Source organism: Aquarana catesbeiana, linkage group LG12 (assembly GCF_042186555.1).
Source record: "Aquarana catesbeiana isolate 2022-GZ linkage group LG12, ASM4218655v1, whole genome shotgun sequence".
In the NCBI taxonomy this organism is placed as follows: Eukaryota; Metazoa; Chordata; class Amphibia; order Anura; family Ranidae; genus Aquarana; species Aquarana catesbeiana.
Window position 1 is genome coordinate 94,480,408 of NC_133335.1, and position 10,732 is coordinate 94,491,139.

The 10,732-nt window shown below is 39.3% G+C and overlaps 1 non-coding gene across 1 annotated transcript; it reads left to right on the forward strand.

The window, feature by feature from the left end:
* Positions 1 to 496: 496 nt before the first annotated feature.
* Positions 497 to 606, forward strand: TRNAL-CAA (transfer RNA leucine (anticodon CAA)). Its single transcript has 2 exons — positions 497 to 534; positions 561 to 606. It is a non-coding gene; the product is annotated as a tRNA-Leu (tRNA).
* Positions 607 to 10,732: the final 10,126 nt, after the last annotated feature.

Below are 10,732 nucleotides of genomic sequence, written 5' to 3' on the forward strand. Positions count from 1 at the left end.
TGTTTCGCTCTTGAAGAAACGTGATGACACGTCGAGCATGAACATGTCGAGCATCGAATATCTACATGACATGAATTAATCGATTGCGGACTTGCTATCTAGCCATCTTCTCGGACCGATTGTTACTTGGGGTGGTTATCCAGATGTCCGAAGAACTATGTACTTAGATGGTGTTGTATAGCTATCGCTTTAATACATATACACATGAATTGTGGTTTTTAATCAATATTTTTTCTGTTATGTATTTTTCTAATTGAATAAAAGTCCCTCCTGCTTGCTTTTTTTAACATCTTCTTCTACTTGCTTTGCTCAAGCAGATTTGGTAGAAAGGATCTGAAAAGTTTGACTTAGTGCCAAGGTCATGCTTTAAGAAGTGCATTTGCAAAAGGGCCTAGGTGCAGAGTGTTAATACAGCTCCTTGACAGTGGTAATAGATCAACAGAGTACCACGAGTTGATGATATTTCTAGAGGCAACCAGAAACATTAAAATGTCTTGTCGGGATGGCTGAGTGGTCTAAGGCACCAGACTCAAGAGATGTTTCTTCACATTGTGTGGATGTTCTGGTCTCCAAATGAAGGCGTGGGTTCATATCCCACTTCTGACAAAAAGTTTACACATTTAGCTATAACCACTTCCACTGTGTTTTCATGCTACCATGTCACTGACAAAAAAACAAAAACAAATAATCCCAAAAATTTGCAGATGCTTCATAAATATTAAATTGTTCTGAAAACTCTGCTAGGCCATGATGTAAAATCTCGTATTTCATGTGCAACTTTAGTCAGAAAAGTAAGTCTTTCTAGATCACTTCAGGTTGTCCTGTTTTGCATGTATAGTTATGTAAAACATTACAAATAAGTGTCCTTACACTTGAAAATCCAGTAATACACTGTTTCACCCTGCTCTGCACATACTCAGTTACTCTCCCATTTTACGCATATTTGGGCACTGCTGAATTTGGAGAGGCTCATCTATTGACAGCCTTAAAGCTCAATTAAACCCTCCTATCCTTTACAGCCAATGAAGCTGCTTCTGTTTTTAAACTGCAACGGCCATGGTGCTGCACATGTGATCAGTTATGACACCAGCCATTTGATGGTTTGACAGTTTGGTTGAGAACACAAGCAAATGTGACAGTTATCAATCCCGGGATTTCAGGATTCTAACTGTTTTTTGAAACTGTTAAATCAATTGATTTAGCTCCACTTTATGATTTACTGCTTTTTGGGGGCTCTGGGCTTCAGCAAAATAGAAGCCTTCAGCGAGAAGCAAGTTGTTATGGGTAAAGTTGCGCTTTAAGTTAAACGGAGCAAGAATTTGCAAGTAAAGCTCAAAGGAACTGGAAAGCAGCATAGAAAATAACCACGAAGGGACTCGAACACTCAAACTTTGGATCCGAAGTCAGATGCCTTATCCATTAGGCCACGCAGTCTGCCCCAGGGACACCATTTTTGTTTGTGGTGTGCAGATCAGCCAAACACTTGAAGATGCTTCATAAAGATCAAATTGTTCTGAAAACTCTGCTAGGCCAATGATCTAAAATCTTGTATTTCACATGCAACTTTAGTCAGAAAAAGTAAGTCTTGCTAGATCACTTCAGGTTGGCCTGTTTTGCATTTATAGTTATGTAAAACATTACAAATAAGTGTCCATACACTTGAAAATCCAGTAATACACTGTTTCACCCTGCTCTGCACTAGGGATGAGCTTCGTGTTCGCGTCGAACCCATGTTCGACTCGAACATTGGCTGTTCGGTCGTTCGCCGAATTCCGAATGTTATGGGCCGTTCGCACCAAATTCGTGTGGAGCGTCACGGCCCATTATTCACTGCGGCATCGCAGTGCATTGCTGGCTGATGATTGGCCAAGCATGTACTATGACCCGCATGCTTGGCCAATCACAGCGCCGTCGGTAGAGAGAGCTGTAATTGGCCAAAGCCAGGGTGGCTTTGACCAATTATGGCTCAGGGGGTTTAGAACACGCCCCACACTATATAAGGCCGCCTGCACAGCGGCCCTGTGTAGTGTGTGTTCCGGCGTTGAGATACATAGATAGACAGAGAGACAGTGTCATTTCATTTGAGTTAGCTAGATTAGGCAGGACAATCAGTGAGTTAGCTGCACTTACAGTATATTGTGTATATATATGCATCCCAGGTGTTGCATATATATATATATATATATATATATAAACTGTATTCAGTTTAGCTAGATCCGTTCCTGTTATCTTCCTACTGACAGGCAGGCTTGTCTTGTTACAGTATTTACAGCTACCTGAAGAAAATTGCTGGTGTTCTTTTGATCCTATTAGTACCACAGTCAGGCAGCTAGATTATTTACAGTTAGTGTAGTGTGTCCTGCTCACAGTGTTCAGCTAAAACTACAAGTTAGTGTAGTGAGACCTCTGCACAGTGTTCATCTAAAGCTACAAGTTAGTGTAGTGCGTCCTGCTCACAGTGTTCAGCTAAAATGACAAATTAGTGTGGTGCGTCCTCCTCACAGTGTTCAGCTAAACCTACAAGTTATTTTTTTGCGAGCTCTGCACAGTGTTCATCTAAAGCTACAAGTTAGTGTAGTGCGTCCTGCTCACAGTGTTCAGCTAAAACTACAAGTTAGTGTAGTGAGACCTCTGCACAGTGTTCATCTAAAGCTACAAGTTAGTGTAGTGCGTCCTGCTCACAGTGTTCAGCTAAAACTACAAGTTAGTGTGGTGCGTCCTCCTCACAGTGTTCAGCTAAACCTACAAGTTATTTTTTTGCGAGCTCTGCACAGTGTTCATCTAAAGCTACAAGTTAGTGTAGTGCGTCCTGCTCACAGTGTTCAGCTAAAACTACAAGTTAGTGTAGTGCGTCCTGCTCACAGTGTTCAGCTAAAACTACAAGTTAGTGTAGTGAGACCTCTGAACAGTGTTCATCTAAAACTACAAGTTAGTGTAGTGCGTCCTGCTCACAGTGTTCAGCTAAAACTATAAGTTAGTGTAGTGAGACCTCTGCACAGTGTTCATCTAAACCTACAAGTTAGTGCAGTGCGTCCTGCTCACAGTGTTCATCTAAAACTACAAGTTAGTGTGGTGCGTCCTCCTCACAGTGTTCAGCTAAACCTACAAGTTATTTTTTTGCGAGCTCTGCACAGTGTTCATCTATTTTTTTTTTTTGTCCACTACAGCGAAAATTGTTCTGAGAGACATTATTTCAACTTTATATGTCAAACTTTATCTCTTCTCATTTTTCACATCATTGTGGATTGTTTCCGTCACGTCTTTATTATTTTTCCCCTTCAAGGGTATTATTTATTAATTTTAAAAGCCAACAACGAAACGCCTCCTATACATATGAACCCACTATTATCTTATTCTCTCCCAGTCCCTCTTATTTCCCCCCCCCTGTGCCTCTCCTGTGTCTGATCCATTCTCTTATGTTATTTATTTATCCACTTGGCTCTGCACCTATTCTTTCTTTCATCTTGTCTAAATAAATGTCTGAGACTTTGTATTTTTTCCAACTTTCCCATCTACTATTATCCCTTTTCTCTCCTCCTTCCATTTTGTAGTAATAATCTATTTCCTCTAGCCAATTTCTTATCTCTAGTTTTCCACATTTTAACCAGTTCTTGGGAATCAAGGCCTTGGCCGCATTCAGGAGGTTAGGTACTATTGATTTCATATATTGTTTCTTAGGTTTGTTATAAATATGGAAGAGGCAAGTCCAGATATTTTGTTCTATTTCTTCTCCAGTTATTTCCTTTATGTTATTTAACACTTCCTTCCAGTACTCCGTTATTATTGGACATTCCCACCATATGTGTGTGATCGTTGCTATTTGGCCACATTTTCTCCAACACAAAGATGTTTTGTCTTGTTGAAATTTATGTATTCTTACTTGGGTCATATACCATCTTGAAACTAATTTGTAGTTCATTTCGATAGTCTTCATGTCCCAGGCCTTATTATATCCCATTTCTATAATTTTTTTCCACTTTTTGGTTATCTATTTTTAAGTTCATTTCTTTTTCCCATTGTTTTATATATTCTGGTCTTTCTTGTGCTTCCAAATCTGTCAGTATACTATAAATTTTTGATGTTACGTTTTTCAATGGTATTTCATTGCTACATAGCTTTTCCAGTGCAGTTAGTTTCGTTTCGTCTCTCAGTGGTATTGTGCTTACTAAGTGCCTTAGTTGATTGTAGTTCCATTCATTCATCTTCCATCCATTCCTTTCCTCTAATTCTACTCGTGTTCTTATTTTGCCATTTCTGATGATATCTTTTAATTGTGGATTATATATACCTTGAGTTCCAAATATTTCCTTCCCGGGGGTGAAGAAATTCGATCCTGTGAGTGCTAATAGTGGTGAATTGTATTTCCATTCATTCTTTAAGTGGATGGTGTCCCAAATTTTTAATACATTTTTTGTTATTTCGTGTGTGTCTGTGTCCAGTGTTCTATATTTCCGTGGAATCCAAATAATCTTATGGAATGTGACTCCGCTTATTGTGTTTTCCATTTCAACCCATTTTTTTTTCATTTTTCTCATTTGTCCACTCTAACATTCGTGTTAATACTATGGCTTTATAGTACCTGCTTATATCTGGAGCGGCCAGACCTCCATGCTCCTTCTTCCTTGTAATCAGCGTGTATTTGATTCTTGGTTTTTTATTAAGCCATATGTATTTTAACAACATTGTTTTAATTATTTTAAAAAAGCTCTGGGGGATCTTAACTGGTAGCATCTGTATTCTGTAATTTATTTTGGGTAATATCATCATCTTAAACATATTTATTCTTCCAATCCATGAAAGTGGCTGTATTCTTAACTTTTTCGTTTCTTCTTTGACCTCATTGATCAGTGGGATAAAGTTTGCCTGGTAGATCTTTTCAACTCTAGGAGTTATTTTGATTCCGAGGTAGTTTAGTTCTTTTACCCAAGTAAATGGGAATTCTTTTTGTAAAAACTGAACTTCCTTTTTCTCTAGTCCTATATTTAATATTTCCGTTTTTATTGGATTAATTTTGAAGTTTGACAGTTCTCCATATTTTTTTATTTCTTTCAATATGTTTGGGAGTGACACTCTTGGGTTGGATACATACATCAAGATGTCGTCCGCATAGGCTGCAATCTTATGCTCTTTTCCTCCTAATCTCGCTCCTTCCACCTCTTTGTTATTGCGGAGTGTTGCTAGTAGTGGTTCTAAGGCCAATACGTATAATAGTGGAGACAATGGGCAGTCTTGCCGTGTTCCGTTCTGCATCTTAATTCTTGGAGAGAGTCTACCGTTTACTTTTACGACTGCTGTCGGGCCATTATACAAGTTTGTTATCCACTTCATCATTTTTGTCCCGATACCCAAGTGCCACAATGTATCCATCATGAAACCCCAGTCTACCCTGTCGAATGCTTTTTCTGCATCCAATGACAGGAATAGAACTCCTTCCTTCCACCTCTTTGTTATTGCGGAGTGTTGCTAGTAGTGGTTCTAAGGCCAATACGTATAATAGTGGAGACAATGGGCAGTCTTGCCGTGTTCCGTTCTGCATCTTAATTCTTGGAGAGAGTCTACCGTTTACTTTTACGACTGCTGTCGGGCCATTATACAAGTTTGTTATCCACTTCATCATTTTTGTCCCGATACCCAAGTGCCGCAATGTATCCATCATGAAACCCCAGTCTACCCTGTCGAATGCTTTTTCTGCATCCAATGACAGGAATAGAACTGGGGTCTCATTCTGCACCTTCTTGTGCAACATCAGTATTGTTTTTAGGCTGTTGTCCCGCCCCTCTCTCCCCGGGACAAAACCTGTCTGGTCCGGATTGATCCACTGTGGGATTAATTTTTTCATCCTGGTGGCAAGGATCTTGGAGTACAGCTTCGTATCGGCGTTCAGTAGGGCTATTGGCCTGTAGCTTGAACAGTTAACTTTGTCTTTCCCGTCTTTTGGTAGTATTGTAATATGAGCTAGCAATGATTCACTTCTTATTTCTTCTTCTTCCCCTATGGAATTCAAATATTCTACTAATTTTGGAGTCAGCTGTTCTTCAAATTTTTTATAATATTTGACCGTAAACCCATCTGGTCCTGGGCTTTTTCCTGCGGGGTTTTCCTTTAATGCCAGTTTTATCTCTTCTTGCGTGATATTTTTTTCCAGTTCTTCTAATTGGTCTATTTTTATTTTTGGTAAGTTTGCTTTTATTAGATATTCTTGTATCTTCTTTGTTCTTGTATTCGCTACTTTCCAACTTTCCTGTCCTTTTATTGCATATAGGGAACTGAAGTATTTTTGAAATGTTATCGCTGTATCCGTAGTTTTATTTACCACTTCTCCTTTTTCGTTTTTAATCTTCTCAATATAATTCAAAGACTTCTTTTTTTTTTACCAAATTTGCTAAATATTTTCCTGGTTTGTTACCCCATTTGAATTTTTCTTGTACTACTCTATTATACTCCTTCCTTTCTTCTTGTTCCATCCAATCTTTTAATTGCTCTCTCTTTTGAGATAATAGGCTGAAGATTTTATTATTTATTTGATTTTTGTGTTTTCGTTCCAATTCATAGATTTCCTTAATCATTTGCTGCATATTTTTTTTCCTTTCCTGTTTTTTTTTTGCCCCTATGGCAATTAATTTGCCCCTAATGACGGATTTATGCGCCTCCCATATTGTTGCTTTCAGTACCTCTGGTGTATCGTTTTCCTCGAAGTATCTTTTAATTTCTTCTGTGATACTTTTTTCGGTCTCGGGGTCTTCTAACAGATTTTCATTAATTCTCCATGGTCCCCTTTCATGGACTTCTCCTTTTATTTTCATTCTCAACGTTACTGGGCTATGATCTGAAGCGGTTATTATGCCTATTTTTGTTTCTTCTATTTTTTCCAAATTTCTATGTTCGACCATGATGTAGTCCAATCTGGAGTAACTTTTGTGTACTGTTGAGTAGTATGTGTAATCCTTTGTGCTGGGGTGCTGGATTCTCCACGGGTCTATTAGTTGCTGTTCATATAGTATTCTTCTTAATTTCTTTAGTTGTTTTACTTCTCTGTCCCTTACTATTGAGGTACTGTCCATTTTATTGTCCATGCTGAAGTTGAAGTCTCCGGCTAGTATTAATTTTTCTTGTTTGAATTCCATTAGTATTTTTATTATATCAATCAAGTATTTTTTAGGGTTCTTGTTAGGGCAATAGACATTGGCCAATGTATATTTTACCCCCTGTATAGTTCCTGTAATAAAAAGATATCGACCCTCCGGATCTGTTTTTCTTTGATCTATTAGAAAATGTACATTTTTCCCTATACCGATGGCTACTCCTTTGGCCCTTCTTATTGGCGAGTCTCCTTGATACCATGTTGGTATGTTTCTTGAATACATTTTGGTATTTGAGTTTTGGGATATATGCGTCTTCTGTAGGAAAATTATTTCTGCTTTACTTTTTTCTAGTTCTCGGAGAATGATGTTTCTCTTCCCCGGGGAATTTAGACCTCGGACATTATAGGAGGATATTTTTATACTGTTTACATTTTCCATTCTTATTCCTTTTTTTTTCTTTTTTTCTCCTTCTTTCCTTCCCCGCCCGTCCTCCGCCCCCCCCCCCCGGTCCTCTTAGAAGACCGGGTGGAGGGGACTCCCGGCTGACACTCGGGGCCTCCTCATCTCTTATCTCAGAATAGGCCTATGTAACCACTCATATGGATCAGACCTTCCCCCCCCTCCCTCCTTCCCTCCCTTTTCCCTCCTCCCGCCCTCCCCCTCCCTTTTTTCTGATATTGGTTTTTTACCCTCATATTCTCTAGAGCTGAGAGCATTTTCCTTTGTTTTGTGGGGCACATTCTGCCCCCTCTGCTCTATTTAATCTGAGGCGGAGCTCTGTGGGACACCCTATTCCCCCCTCTCCTAAACACTAATAGGGCGACTCCCTGCCCACTTCATGAGTCCCTGCCTCCCTCTCCCTGCATTTTTATTATGTTTTGCCAATCCTTTCACTTTCCCCTTTTTATTTTTTCTTCCATCCCACCAACCCCAACTCCCCCCCCCTTTTCCACTCGAAGGCCCCTTGCACCCTTGTGTGGTATTTTCTCAGTTATTAATTTCCTCGAGCTTCCACGTCCTGATGTCTGTTCCTTGAATTTAATTGCCATTGCAGGTCATCTCCTGCCGTTATTCGCTCCTGTCTATTTGCATATTTTTCCAGTTCTGGGGGGAGGGATTTCTAATTTATTACAAAAGTCCGGAATCTCCTCCACAAATCTTAGCCTCGCACTTCTTCCGTTTTTCTTTGCTATTAGACATGCTGGGAAACCCCAGTTGTAATGAAATTCTTGCTCCCGAAGGATTCCTAATAGTGGTTTTAGTGTCCGTCGTCTTTTCAACGTTTCTTGAGTCAAATCTTGGAATATTTGTAATTTAACTTCCACAAACTCTATTTGTGTTTTCTTCTTTAGGTTTATCCAGATCTGTTTTTTTTCTTCCCATTTTTCAAGGCGAACTATTACATCTCTAGGTGTTTCCCTTGAGAACCATTGAGGTTTTTTCACTCGGAAAGCACTTTCTATTCCTATTATGTTGGTTACATCCTTTCCCAAGATTTGGTTGAAAAGTATATTCATTTTTTCTATTAGGTTTTCAGCTTGTTCTGTTTCCGGTAGCCCACGTATTCTCAAGTTTTTCCTTTTATTTCTGTTTTCTTGATCTTCTATTTTATATGATTGTTCCTGTTGTTCCCGTTTTAATTTCTTTATTTCCTCTTCCAGTTCCTTTATGTTCTTTTGATGTAGGTCTACTTTGGTCTCTACTTCTTCCACTCTATTTAACATATATCCCATGTCTTTATGTAGTGTTGACATCTCTGCTTTTAGGGAATTCTCTAGTGCCGCAAACATTTTTTCCATATCCTGTTTTGTTGGCAACTGTGGCCCTTGTTGTCCTTCCTCTTTTCCTCTTTCTTCCTCTCCCATTTCTGGCTCCATTCTGGATTCTGAGAGGTGGCTGGTTTCTGTTTGTACTTTATACTGGCCTTTTTTATCTTTATTGTCCTTCTCTTTTATATCTGTTTGTCTGCCCTTTGAACCCACTTGTTTCTCTCCTTCTCCAATTCCTTGTTGTATATACCTGTTCATCGGGCCCGGGCTTGGGCCTAGGCTGGTCCTAGGTGATTTCGGTATTGCTCCCGCACTTCTAGTTGTTTTCCCCTTCATGTTTATTTCTATGACTGGATTTATGAGATCTTCGAGGCTACCTTCCAGAATACCCCTTGGTTGGATTCTCTTAATGATGGTAAAATCTCCCAGCCTTCTTAAGTTGGCTTACTTGTGCTCCGATCTCGCGCCCACCGTCCTCCCCACAGTCCAATAATAGAAATGTTTAATGAGATATGAGTGGTCCCCGCTTTCCAGAGATATGTCGCTACTTTAAGTACCTCAAGCATTCCTCGGTGTTAATCAAGTGTTTAAAGCATGATATTTAGATGCTTTAGGAAAGAGGAAAAAAAAAAACCCTTGCAGCAGCAAGCAGGTGGGGGCTGAGAAACAGTTCTTCTGTTGTCTTGTCTTTCTTTTCCTTCTCCTTCTCTTCTCCCCTGTTCCCCCCCTGTTCTTATTATTTTTCTTGGCTCACTTGATTCTGCTTTTTCAACTCTTTTACCTTCGTTTACTTTCATTTACATTCATTTACTTTCACTTTTCATTTTATTTAATTTTATTTCAGTGTGTTCTTTCCCTTTCCCTTTCTTTTTACTCCATTACTTTCCTTTATCTGTTCACTTCAAGGCAGTTGCAAAAAATAAAAAAACATAAGGAACGGTTTAAGCATTCAATTCTAAACTTCAGGTAATTAGCAGTGTTATCAGATGTTTAACAGTGTGGTTCAGATGTTCAGCAGAACAATTCAGATGTTCGATAATCTAATTCAAGTGTTTCAACAAAATACCTCAGATATTCAGGTGTTCAGCATTGTAATTCAGGTGTTCAGCAATCCCATTCAGAGGTTCAACAATATAGTTCAGGAATTCAACAGTATGGTTCGGCAGTACCACAGTACAACAGAACAATTTCAGGTATTTTCAGCAGTATATTCAAGTAATTCAGCGGTACTGTCTGATGTTCAACTGTATGATTCAACAATACAATAGTGCATTTAGGTGTTTCAGCAATATAATTCAAACAAATCAGCGGTACTGTCTGGTGTTCGGCAGTTTGGTTCGTCAGTGCAACAATGTGATTCAGGTGTTTCGGCAGTATAAATCAATATAATATATTTTCAGCAGTACTGTCAGATGTTCAGCAATATAATTCAGTGTAGCACATAAGCTCATAAATTCTCAGTTGCATGTCCCCTATCGCCCCTTGTATCCTATAAGTCTGTGCGGTCAGACAGAAAGCAGGAGGGGAGTGCAAGAAAGGGTGAAAGAAAAAGAAAAAATGCAATTCAAGAAGAATCTCTTCTCCCTCTCTCTATCATATATGCTCTGCCTCTCTTTCTCTTATTCCTTCTCCTCCTTGTTCTATTCTGCTAGTATTCTTGTTTGCCTATTCACAGCAAGCAGAAAAAGGAGAGACTAGAGAGAAAAAAAAATGTTACTTATCTTCCTCCGGGTGGATGCTTACTGGTGCTCACAGACGCTGGCGCTGCTGCTGCTGTCTGTGCTATCTCTGGTATCTCTGGTATGTTTACCGCGATTCCGCTCTCCAGTCTCCAGTCTCCAGTCTCGTTCTTTATCTGTCCTGCTCACAGTGTTCAGCTAA